This window comes from Gavialis gangeticus, unplaced genomic scaffold, assembly GCF_001723915.1.
Source record: "Gavialis gangeticus isolate Ggan-Ray unplaced genomic scaffold, GavGan_comp1, whole genome shotgun sequence".
NCBI lineage: Eukaryota > Metazoa > Chordata > Crocodylia > Gavialidae > Gavialis > Gavialis gangeticus.
Window position 1 is genome coordinate 54,807,867 of NW_017728992.1, and position 9,482 is coordinate 54,817,348.

Genomic DNA, 9,482 nt, shown 5'->3' on the forward strand with positions numbered 1-9,482 from the left:
AGTTACAAAGAGGATGGTGATAAAAGCATAGTATCATAGAAAAATTAGGGATGGAAGGAACCACAGGAGGTCACATCTAGTCCAACCCCCTGCTCAAAGCAGGACCATCCCCAACTAGATCATCCCAGCCAAGGCTTTGTCTAGCCAGGTCTTAAAAACCTCCAAGGATGGAGATTCCACAGCCTCTCTGTGTAACCTGTTCCAGTGTTTTACTACCCTCCCAGTGAGACAGTGTTTCCTAATACCTAACCTAAACTGCCCTTGCTGCAACTTTAGACCACTGCTCCTTGTTCTGTCATCTGCCACCACTGAGAACAATGTAGCTCCATCCGTTTTCAAACCCCCCTTCAGGTAATTAAAGGCTGCTATTAAATCTCCTCTCAGTCTTCTATTGTCTAGACTAAGTAAGGCCAGTTCCCTCAGCCTCTCCTCAGAAGTCGTGTGCCCCAGCCCCCTCTCCATTTTTGTTGCCTTCCTCTGGACTCTCTCCAATTTGTCCACATCCTTTCTGTAGTTGGCGGCGGGGAAGGAATGGGAAAACTGATCACAGTACTCTGGATGTGGTTTCACCAATGGTGAATAGAGAGGAATAATCATTTCCTTTGCCCTGCTGGCAACAGTCCTATGAATGCAGCCCAGTATGCTGTTAGCCTTCTTGGCCACAAGGGCACGCTGTTGGATCATTAAGCTTATTGTCCAGTGTAATCCCAAGTCCTTCCTTAGCTTGCCTGTGAGAATCTTGTGGGAGACTGCATCAAAAGCGTTGCTAAACTCAAGATATGCCACTTCCACTGGTCTCCCCATATCCACAGAGCCAGCCATCTCATCATAGAAGGCAATCAGGATGTGCGGGCATGACTTGACTTGGGTGGATCCATGCTGACCCCTCTTAATCACCTTCTCCTCCAAGTGCTTAGAAATAGATTCTTTGAGGATCTGTTCCATGATTCTTCCAGGGACTGAGGTGAGGTCAACTGGTCTGTAGTTCCCTAGATCCTCCTTTTTTCCTTTTTTAAATATGCTCTTTTCCAATCATCTGGGACCTGTCCTGATAGCCATGAGTTTTTGAAGATGATGGCCAGTGGCCCTGCAGTCACATCAGCTAACTCCCTCAGCACCCTCAGCACCCTCAGTCTCATGTTCAGCATGAGCTCCCTCATGTTCAACAGCTAACTCTCTCAGCACCCTCGGCCCCATGTTCAACAAAGCCATGTTGGCTGGCATTTAGAAGGTTGCCTTCCGTTCGCTTGTTGCTTATGGATCCCTTGATGATTTTTCTCCAGGATCTTTCCAGGGATGGAAGTTGAGCTGATTGGCCTGTAGTTCCCTGGATCTTCCTTCCTTCTGTTTTTGAAATTTGGGACCATGTTGGCTTTTTTTCCAGGCTTCTGGCACCTCACCTAAGTGCCATGAGTTCTCAAATATCTTTGCCATGGGGCATGCCACGATGTCTACCAGCTCCTGCATGACTCTCAGGTGCATTCCATCTGGGCCCGTGGACTTATGGACATCTAGTCTTTTGAGGTGTTCCTTCACTTGATCTGCATAAATTATGGGCCCATCTCCCATTCCTTGGAAGTTTTGTGTTCTGTCTGACAGTGTGACCCCCTTGGGCAGGTGGAAAACTGACACAAAGTATTTGTTTAGGAGATTAGCCTTTCCTTGGGAGTCTGACGTCAGCTGCCTGATTTTTCTCCAATGTTGCCTTTGTTCTTTTTCCAACTACCCACATATCTGAAGAAGTACTTTTTGTTGTCCTTGATTCCAACGGTCTGAGTTCAGTTTCTCTGTGATCCCTGTGAGGTCATAATCTATTGCAGAAGAGAAATGCAAGTTCCTTTTGCTTGTTTCCCAAGCTCCTGGCATTTGTGTACAGGCAGTTGAGCCATAGGCTTCCTTGTGTTATGGATGTGACCTTTTCCTTAGGCTGTTGTCAGAGTGGGTTCCCTTGGGCTACCCGAGCTGATGCTGCTGTGATTGGCATGACCTGGGCTAGAACAGTTTATTGACCGCCTGTACCCGAGCAATCTTAGTTTTAAAGCCCTGTCAAGTAGGTCAGCCATTCTGGCTGAGAAGACCTTCTTCGCTTTCCAGGTGAGGTGGTGGCCATCCCTTCCCAACAGTCCACTACCTCTCTTACTGAAGTGCAGAGTGTTCACCTCATTGATACACCTTTCCCTCTGGGGCCTGTGACCCATGACCGGGAGGATCGGGTGGGGGGGAGGGTGAACTACCTGAGCCCCCAGAGCCCTGTAGTCATGCATGACCTAGCTGGGATTGCTCCAAGCCATATCATTTGTGCCTATGTGGACGAGTAGCATGGGATGGTGCTTGGAGGGCCGGATGACTTAAGGGATCTTCTTACTTGCATCCCGGCCAGAATCAACCTACCATGGTTACTCTGTGCTATTGCAAGGGGTTTGGCCTCTTTGACCACACTCCACACTTCAGTAAGAGAGGTAGCAGACTGTTGGGAAAGGATGGCCTCCACTTCACCTGGAAAGGGATGAAGTCTCCTCTTGAAGATTTCCAGGGTAGGTGATTACACCACCTCTGGAGGGAGCTTACTCCACAGTCTGGACACCCTGACTGTGAAGTTTTTCCTAATGTTAAGCCTGAATCGGTCTTCCAGGAGTTTGTGGCTATTACTCCTGGTTTTCCCCTCGGGTGCCCTGGTGAACAGTTGCTCACTGAGCCCTTGATGTACTCTCCTAGTGTAGCAGTAAGCTGCTACCAGGTCCCGTCTTAGCCTTCCTTAGCATTGTAGTGCTCCCGTCATGAGAGCTTCCACCAAGTATCTGTTTATTCCAATCTCATCATAGCTCTGTGACTGTGCAAGGATGTCCAATTCTTCCTGCTTGTTTCTAAGGCTCCTTGCATTCATATACAGGCACCTGAGGTAACTAGTTGATTGCCCTGATTTCTGAGGAAGAATGAGAACACTTCCCTTGCTACCCTCTCCTGCTTACTCTTCTTCCAGGTCACCTACTTCCCCACTTACCTCATGGCTTTGGTCTCCATCCAATGGCAAACCTAGTTGAAAACCCTCCTCACTAGGTTAGTGAGCCTGTCTGCAAAGAATTGTTTCCCTCTCTCTTGATCAGGTAGTTCCCATCTCTTCCCAGTAATCCATTTGTCTTGGAACATCATCCCGTGGTCAAAGCCAAAGCCTTGCTGGCAATACCACCTGTGCATCCATGCATTGATCTGCAGGATGCACCCACTCCTGCCTAGGCCCTTTGCCTTCACCAGAAGGATCAAAGAGAACACCGCCTGAGCTCCATTCCCTTTGCCCTTGCACCTAGAGCCCTGTAGTCACTTTTGACCTGCCATGGGTCTCCCCTAGCAGTATCATTAGTGCTAACATGATTGAGCAGTATGGGGTAGTAGTCAGAGGGCTGGATGAGTCTCAGTAATCCCTCCATGACATCTTGGATCCAGGCTCTGGGCAAGCAGCAGACTTTCCAAGAGAACAGGTGAGGTTGGCAGATGGAGCCCTCCACCCCCTGCAGAATGGAGTCTGCAACCACCACCACTAATCACTGCTTCTTGGTGGTGGTTGTCTTGATCCTTCCCACCTTGGGGAGGCCTGCCTGTCCTCCTCCACCAGTGGAACATGCTCCTTGCCCTCTGCTGCTAGGGCTCCTTGTCTGTTCTCCAAATGAACTGCTGCAGGTGGAGACAAAGATTTCTGCTTGTTGCCAGGAGTCACAAGCTTCCAGCTTCGTGGGAGTTCATGTCCTCTCCCTTCTGTAGTGCTGCCTCTGGCAGTTTTTTCTCCACAGTCCCAGAGCTCTCCTCCAGCATCGAATCAATAAACTCCTCATGGCGGAGGATGCTTTGGAGCCTCACCACCACCTCCTGTAGCTCTCTGGCCTGTTCCTGGAAAGACACCACCAGGGGGCACCACTCACACTGCAGGCATTCCCCAGCCTGGTTGTCAGCTGCCAGCCATAGTCCCTACAGCACCAAACCTGGACCTGGGTGGAACCCTCAGTGGTTTGTTTTTCTGCCTGGACAAAAACCTTACAGGTGCAAGCAGTGGCAATGGCTCTGGCATTGCAACTGTCCTCTAGCTATGTCCCTGGGTCTCTCAATCTGCCTCTTCTCTCTTTGCTGCCCTTTTTTCAAGCACACCTTCTCTAGCAAACTCACCTGGAAGTTGGCCTGTTTACTGCTTCTTAGCCTCAAATGGTTCCTTTTTCCCTGGTTCCTCACACCAAGGTGAAAGGCTCTCCCCTCAAAGGGAAGTGGGAGATGGAGAGGGGTGGGGCCGCAGAAAATGACCTGGGAACTGACCAGCAAAACTGCCTGCAAACTGTTTGTCTCTTCACCAAAACACTATACTCTGTGACCACAGAGGACAGGATAAGAATTAACAGTCTTAGATTGCAACAAGGGAAAGTTAAGTTGGATAACAGGAAGAACTTTCTAATTTGAGGATGGTAAAGTAAGGAAACGGAGTATGCAGAAAGGGGGTAGAATCTCCTTCCTTAGAATTTCTAAGAACAAGTTGGAAAATCTTTTCTGGAAAGGCTTAGACAGAGCTGATCCTGAGGTTCCTTAAGCCCTTTAATTCTATGATTCATTTGGGAGACTTCCACCGAAGGAAATTATTTTATTGGTGGAGATTTGAAATATATCACTCCTCTTTTTTTTTTCTTCTTTATATAGCCCCCAGTCAGAAGGGCAATCTTAAAAATGGTCATCTTTTAGCTTTTCTCTGCCAGTCTTTCCATACATAAAGAAGATAAACACATCTATCTGCACAGGATAGAATATTGTAGATAAAAAAATAATCCCTGATGACTTCGATCTCAGTGCCCATGATGAGAAATGAAATGCTTCACTTTCAGTTAGGAGATGAAAGAAAACAAGAATGTCCTTCAATTGTATAGTAATCCCAAAATTCTGCACAGTACTAGGTATTAGCATTATAGTTATGGATGCAGGCTCCAAATTGGAACTTCTTAGATCTGTCCCCTGGAAGAGGCAGTGAACAGGTCAGTCTGGATAAGTCCTACATAAATGCACTTCCCCTGAGCCTCTGTTCTAGCACTGTAAGATACAAAATACTGGACTTGATGGACCTGTGGTCTGACCCAGTATGGTATCTGTTGTGTTATATTCTTATTTGGATGGTGTACAATATGTAACGCCTGGGGGAGTTGTACATTCTAGTCTGTTCACTTCTATGGCTAGAGATTTGGTTTATTTAAATACCACCCATGAAGTTTCTACACGCTGCATACAACCTTCTAGTGAAATGGAACAGGAAGTACTGACAAAAAAGGAAAATATACAAGGGGATGGAAAAGTATCCAACTCTAATAGTACTGCAGTTGCACCATAATTATTAAAAGTCAGTCCTCACTGGTACCAATGTAATCGCATCTTGAAAGCAGTGCTCACTGTCAACACTTTGGCAGCCATAGCATTACGGTACCAGCTTTTGCATTAAATTGGCAGTCTAGGCAAGTGTTATCATGGCTGTAAGTTCTGCCGTTCTTTCCTCTTTAAAGTTACAAAGCTCACCTGTTATTTCCAGGCTTTTGGGGAAGGGAGCAGCTGGAGACAACAGATTTGAGTTAATATGGATATTATTACAGCCACACAGAGCTCTCAAATGTGATGTTCTTTTGATTCTTTTAATGTAGCCTAGGGGACAAGTCCGCTTTTGTGAGTTTTCAATGTGTACTGCCTATTTCTGTGATTTTGAATGAGTGCAGAAGCTAATGGTAGATATAAAGTACAGTCAAAATAAATAAATAAACCAGCAATTGCTTGCATAGCACAATTAGTCATGCTTTATTTAAAGGGTGGCATGTGGGTGATGCCTGCTCAGCTCCTGAACAAGCTGACAACCTTTCACCCATGTTTTAACTTTTACCTCATTCATTTTTAAAGAAACTGATCAGCTGCCCCCATTGAAGGCCCAGGACTATGAAGAGCTGCTCCCCAGTGTTGAGGGATCCCTTGCAACTCAAATCAGTTAGGTTTTGCTCTTGCTGTTAGTGTAAAGGCAGGCATGAGCACTGGAGTATGGGCGTGGTGAATGGCATAGCCGGGGGGGGAGCCAGAGGGGTAACTGCCCCAGGTGCTGACTTCAGGACAGGGTGAAAAAAGGGCCATGGGTGCCCAACTGCCTCCCTACACGGCTGCATACAGCCATGATACGACCAGCGGACCTGCAGCATAGGGATTCCCAGCATGTGTAGGCATGGGGGCCTCACTGAGGCAGCAGTGGCTGGCTGCAGAAAGGGTGCAGGCGGGATTTCAGAATGGCACAGGGGATGTGAGTGTGGTGGGTGGGTAGACACTGGAAGAGGCTGGTACATGGGCACAGGGATGTGGGAAACTTTGTTCCGACTTGGCCTTTGCCTCTCCTCACCATCACAGCAACAGCTCCCCAATGGCAGCACCACCAGAGGCGCCATGCTCCAAGAGACCAGGGAGCCATCACCCCTTCCCCACCTCCCATCCTAGAGGCACATCTCTAATGAGCTTGCACTGACTCACGTGCCTTCCTCTTCCCACAAGGGGTGGGGTTAGCAGCCCATTCTTTCCCCTTGCCCGAAGGCAGCTGACTGTACACTGGCTGCTCATGCATGCACATAGAGGGGCAGGATGGCTGTTGCTCCAGACGTGTGCACATCACAGATGCCTCCCCGCCATGCCCCACTACAGGTGATGCCGCGAGCTGGGGCAATGGAGAGGAGGTTCCATCACCACTATTGCAGTGCCTGGTGGGTGATAGAAATGGCCCCGCTGGCCTCGTACCAGCCATACAGCAGTGGCTCTGCACAACTCTATGCCCGCTACCCGCATGGGGGGTCAGGCTAGACCTGGGTGGAGTGTGTGCCCCATTTTTCTATCCCAGCCCATCCCTTCAGCACCCCAATAGCCAGGCCTGGCACAGTTGCCTGAGCCTGGTCATACAGAGGAAGGTGGAGCCAAGCCCAACCTCAGGGGCTCCCCTCCCAGCCCTCCAAGCTGTGGGGGGAGCACCAATCACCCACTTTTTCATTGCCGTTGGCAGCAATAGGGGAAGTGGAGATTCCCTTAGAGCACAGCCTGGATACCTGGGGTGCACCTGTTTTCTGTATTAAAACTAGGGACATGCCTGGCTGGCCAGTTTGGACACCCCATCAGGCCTTATGCTTCCGCCACTCTAGTGGTACACTAGTGTGCACCATGGCACACCCTTTGGGAATCACAGAGTTAGACATTGCAGTAGGGTAGTTATGGGCAAACGTTTTCTCATATTTCTAAGGCTAGAAATGTACCTTGCATTTGTCCCTGATGACTTGTTATGCCTGTGTTGGTCCCAAAACAGAAATGTCCCAAGATTGGTGTGTAGGAACATAGCCCTCCTGTACATAGCCCTTTTAATTAGGGTTTAGTGAGCAGTTGAATGCACTGTTGCTGTTCTGTCATTGATTTGAGGGTGGAGTCTCAAAGCAACTTTTCTCATGTGCTTTGTGACCTCCCAGGACAAATGTAGCACTTTTTATCCAGTGAACTGTTTTTAGGGTATGGCCCTGGGGAAACAGGCATGAATGGCTGAACTTTGTCCTGAGATCAGATGGTTTTTGCTAGGTCAACTGTAACATCTGTTTATAGCCTAACAGAAACATCTTCATTCCTTCATAGGAGTGCTACTGATGCTTCTATTGGGGCAAAGAGAGAATACTAAATGTGTCTCCTGTACTATGAAGAATGAATTATGCAGAACTGAGAGATCAGTATTGGTACTCAGCTTTTGAGAGAATTGTCTCATTCTTTTTCATCACTGCTTTCCCACTGATGTAGCTGTAGGTTTTAGTGGCTCTATGCTGTTTGTCCTCTAAATTGCAGCGGATGTGGTGCTAGAGGGGAGGGTCAGAGGCTGTTTGACTCAATTAATGAACTTGCATCAAGACTGCTTATCAAGATTTGGAAGCCTGGGAACATACAAACATAACTATTGAAATGGTGAACTGTTTAAATAATATTACATTCTGTCATCTGCTTTCCTTGAAAAGTAACAGACCTTTCTCTAACAGACTTTTTTGCCAGGGCAGCACCCAGTGAAGAAGAGTCCTAGGCAAGTTAATTACTGAGTTAATTAGCCTGTAGTAAATCAGGAAAGTGTCACCGCTTGTTTGAAATTTAGCAAAGGGAATTATAAGTAATTCTTACAGCTGGAGCTTTCTTTGTTTTAATGAGTAAGGGGGAAATAAAGAAATAGGTATTCCAATACAAGTCTATTACTATTTTTCTAACTTTCTCATAAGTAAAAACTTCTTTGGGGGTATATGTATGGAAAAGAACTCAAAGAAATGCATTTATTTCTTGTATGTGGTTTCAGCATATTGTTTCAACCATCTTAAGGTGATGTTATCGCCAGTGTGAAGAGCTTGAAGGCCAGCAAGTAGTATTGTAAATGGACACGAGTCAATGATGTGGGACATAGTTTGAACTTGTCCATGAGGGCACTTGTCACAGCAGAGCTGGCTGCAAACCCTGCCCCCACCCCATTCCCCTGGGATGCTCCACTGCCACACCAGTCTGAATTCACCAGCCATGTCTGCACTGACCCTGTCCAGTTCAAAAGAGTTGAGAAGTGCCTCAGAACAGTGTAGCCAGTTAAATTCTGTTTGACTGACTAGGTTCAGAGATGATGTGGTGATTGATTGGTGCCTGTGTTGACCATTCTTTGTGCCATTGAGGAAGCAAGGAAAAGTCAAAGGGTTTTGAAAGGGTGGATCATATTGGGCATCTTGAAGGGAGCCAAGCTATTGGTGAGTGGAATATGTCTCAGTGCACTGGCAGTGTAGGACTGTCCCGGAGCCTGGCTAGTAAATTTACTAAACAGAGCATCAGGGGCAAAGCATTGACATCCTCATTGTGCCTCTTGCAAGTAGTCAAACCATCGATGAAACTAGTGATGCTACCGGCCGACTTAATCGGACAACTGTCGGATCCCGGTCAATCAGCTATAAATATCCAAACAAATGTAGAGTCATGAATTACCTTCAAAGCCACCCTATGGCTTTGCATAGGTGACTGGTGTCTTCTGAGTCTGGGGGGTACAATTTTTGAGCAGGCCTGGGGCAGGTCAAAAGCCCCATATCCACTCCTATACTTTTGTGACAATAAATAGAGTAACAACATAATATCAAAGCATTCACATAAGTCATCCTATCTGTATGGGGCAAAGATTTGTGTGTTGGGTCAGGTGAACGCAGGTGGTCCCCTGGCTCTCCCTGACTACTTTGCTGTTGCTGCTAGGGGTGGGCCATTGGTCCACTAACAGGAACCCTGGCCCCTCAGGCAGCTGGACCGCAGGGTCCTGGCTATGCTTGTAGAGTCACATTAATAAATCAAATTCAAGCCAAACTAAATAAAGAGCATATATTTAGCTTTGTGCCATGGGAAGCTCTGTCAAGACCTTCATTTTCATCATAGGCAGTGGGCAAATTCCCTAGGAATTGCAGGGA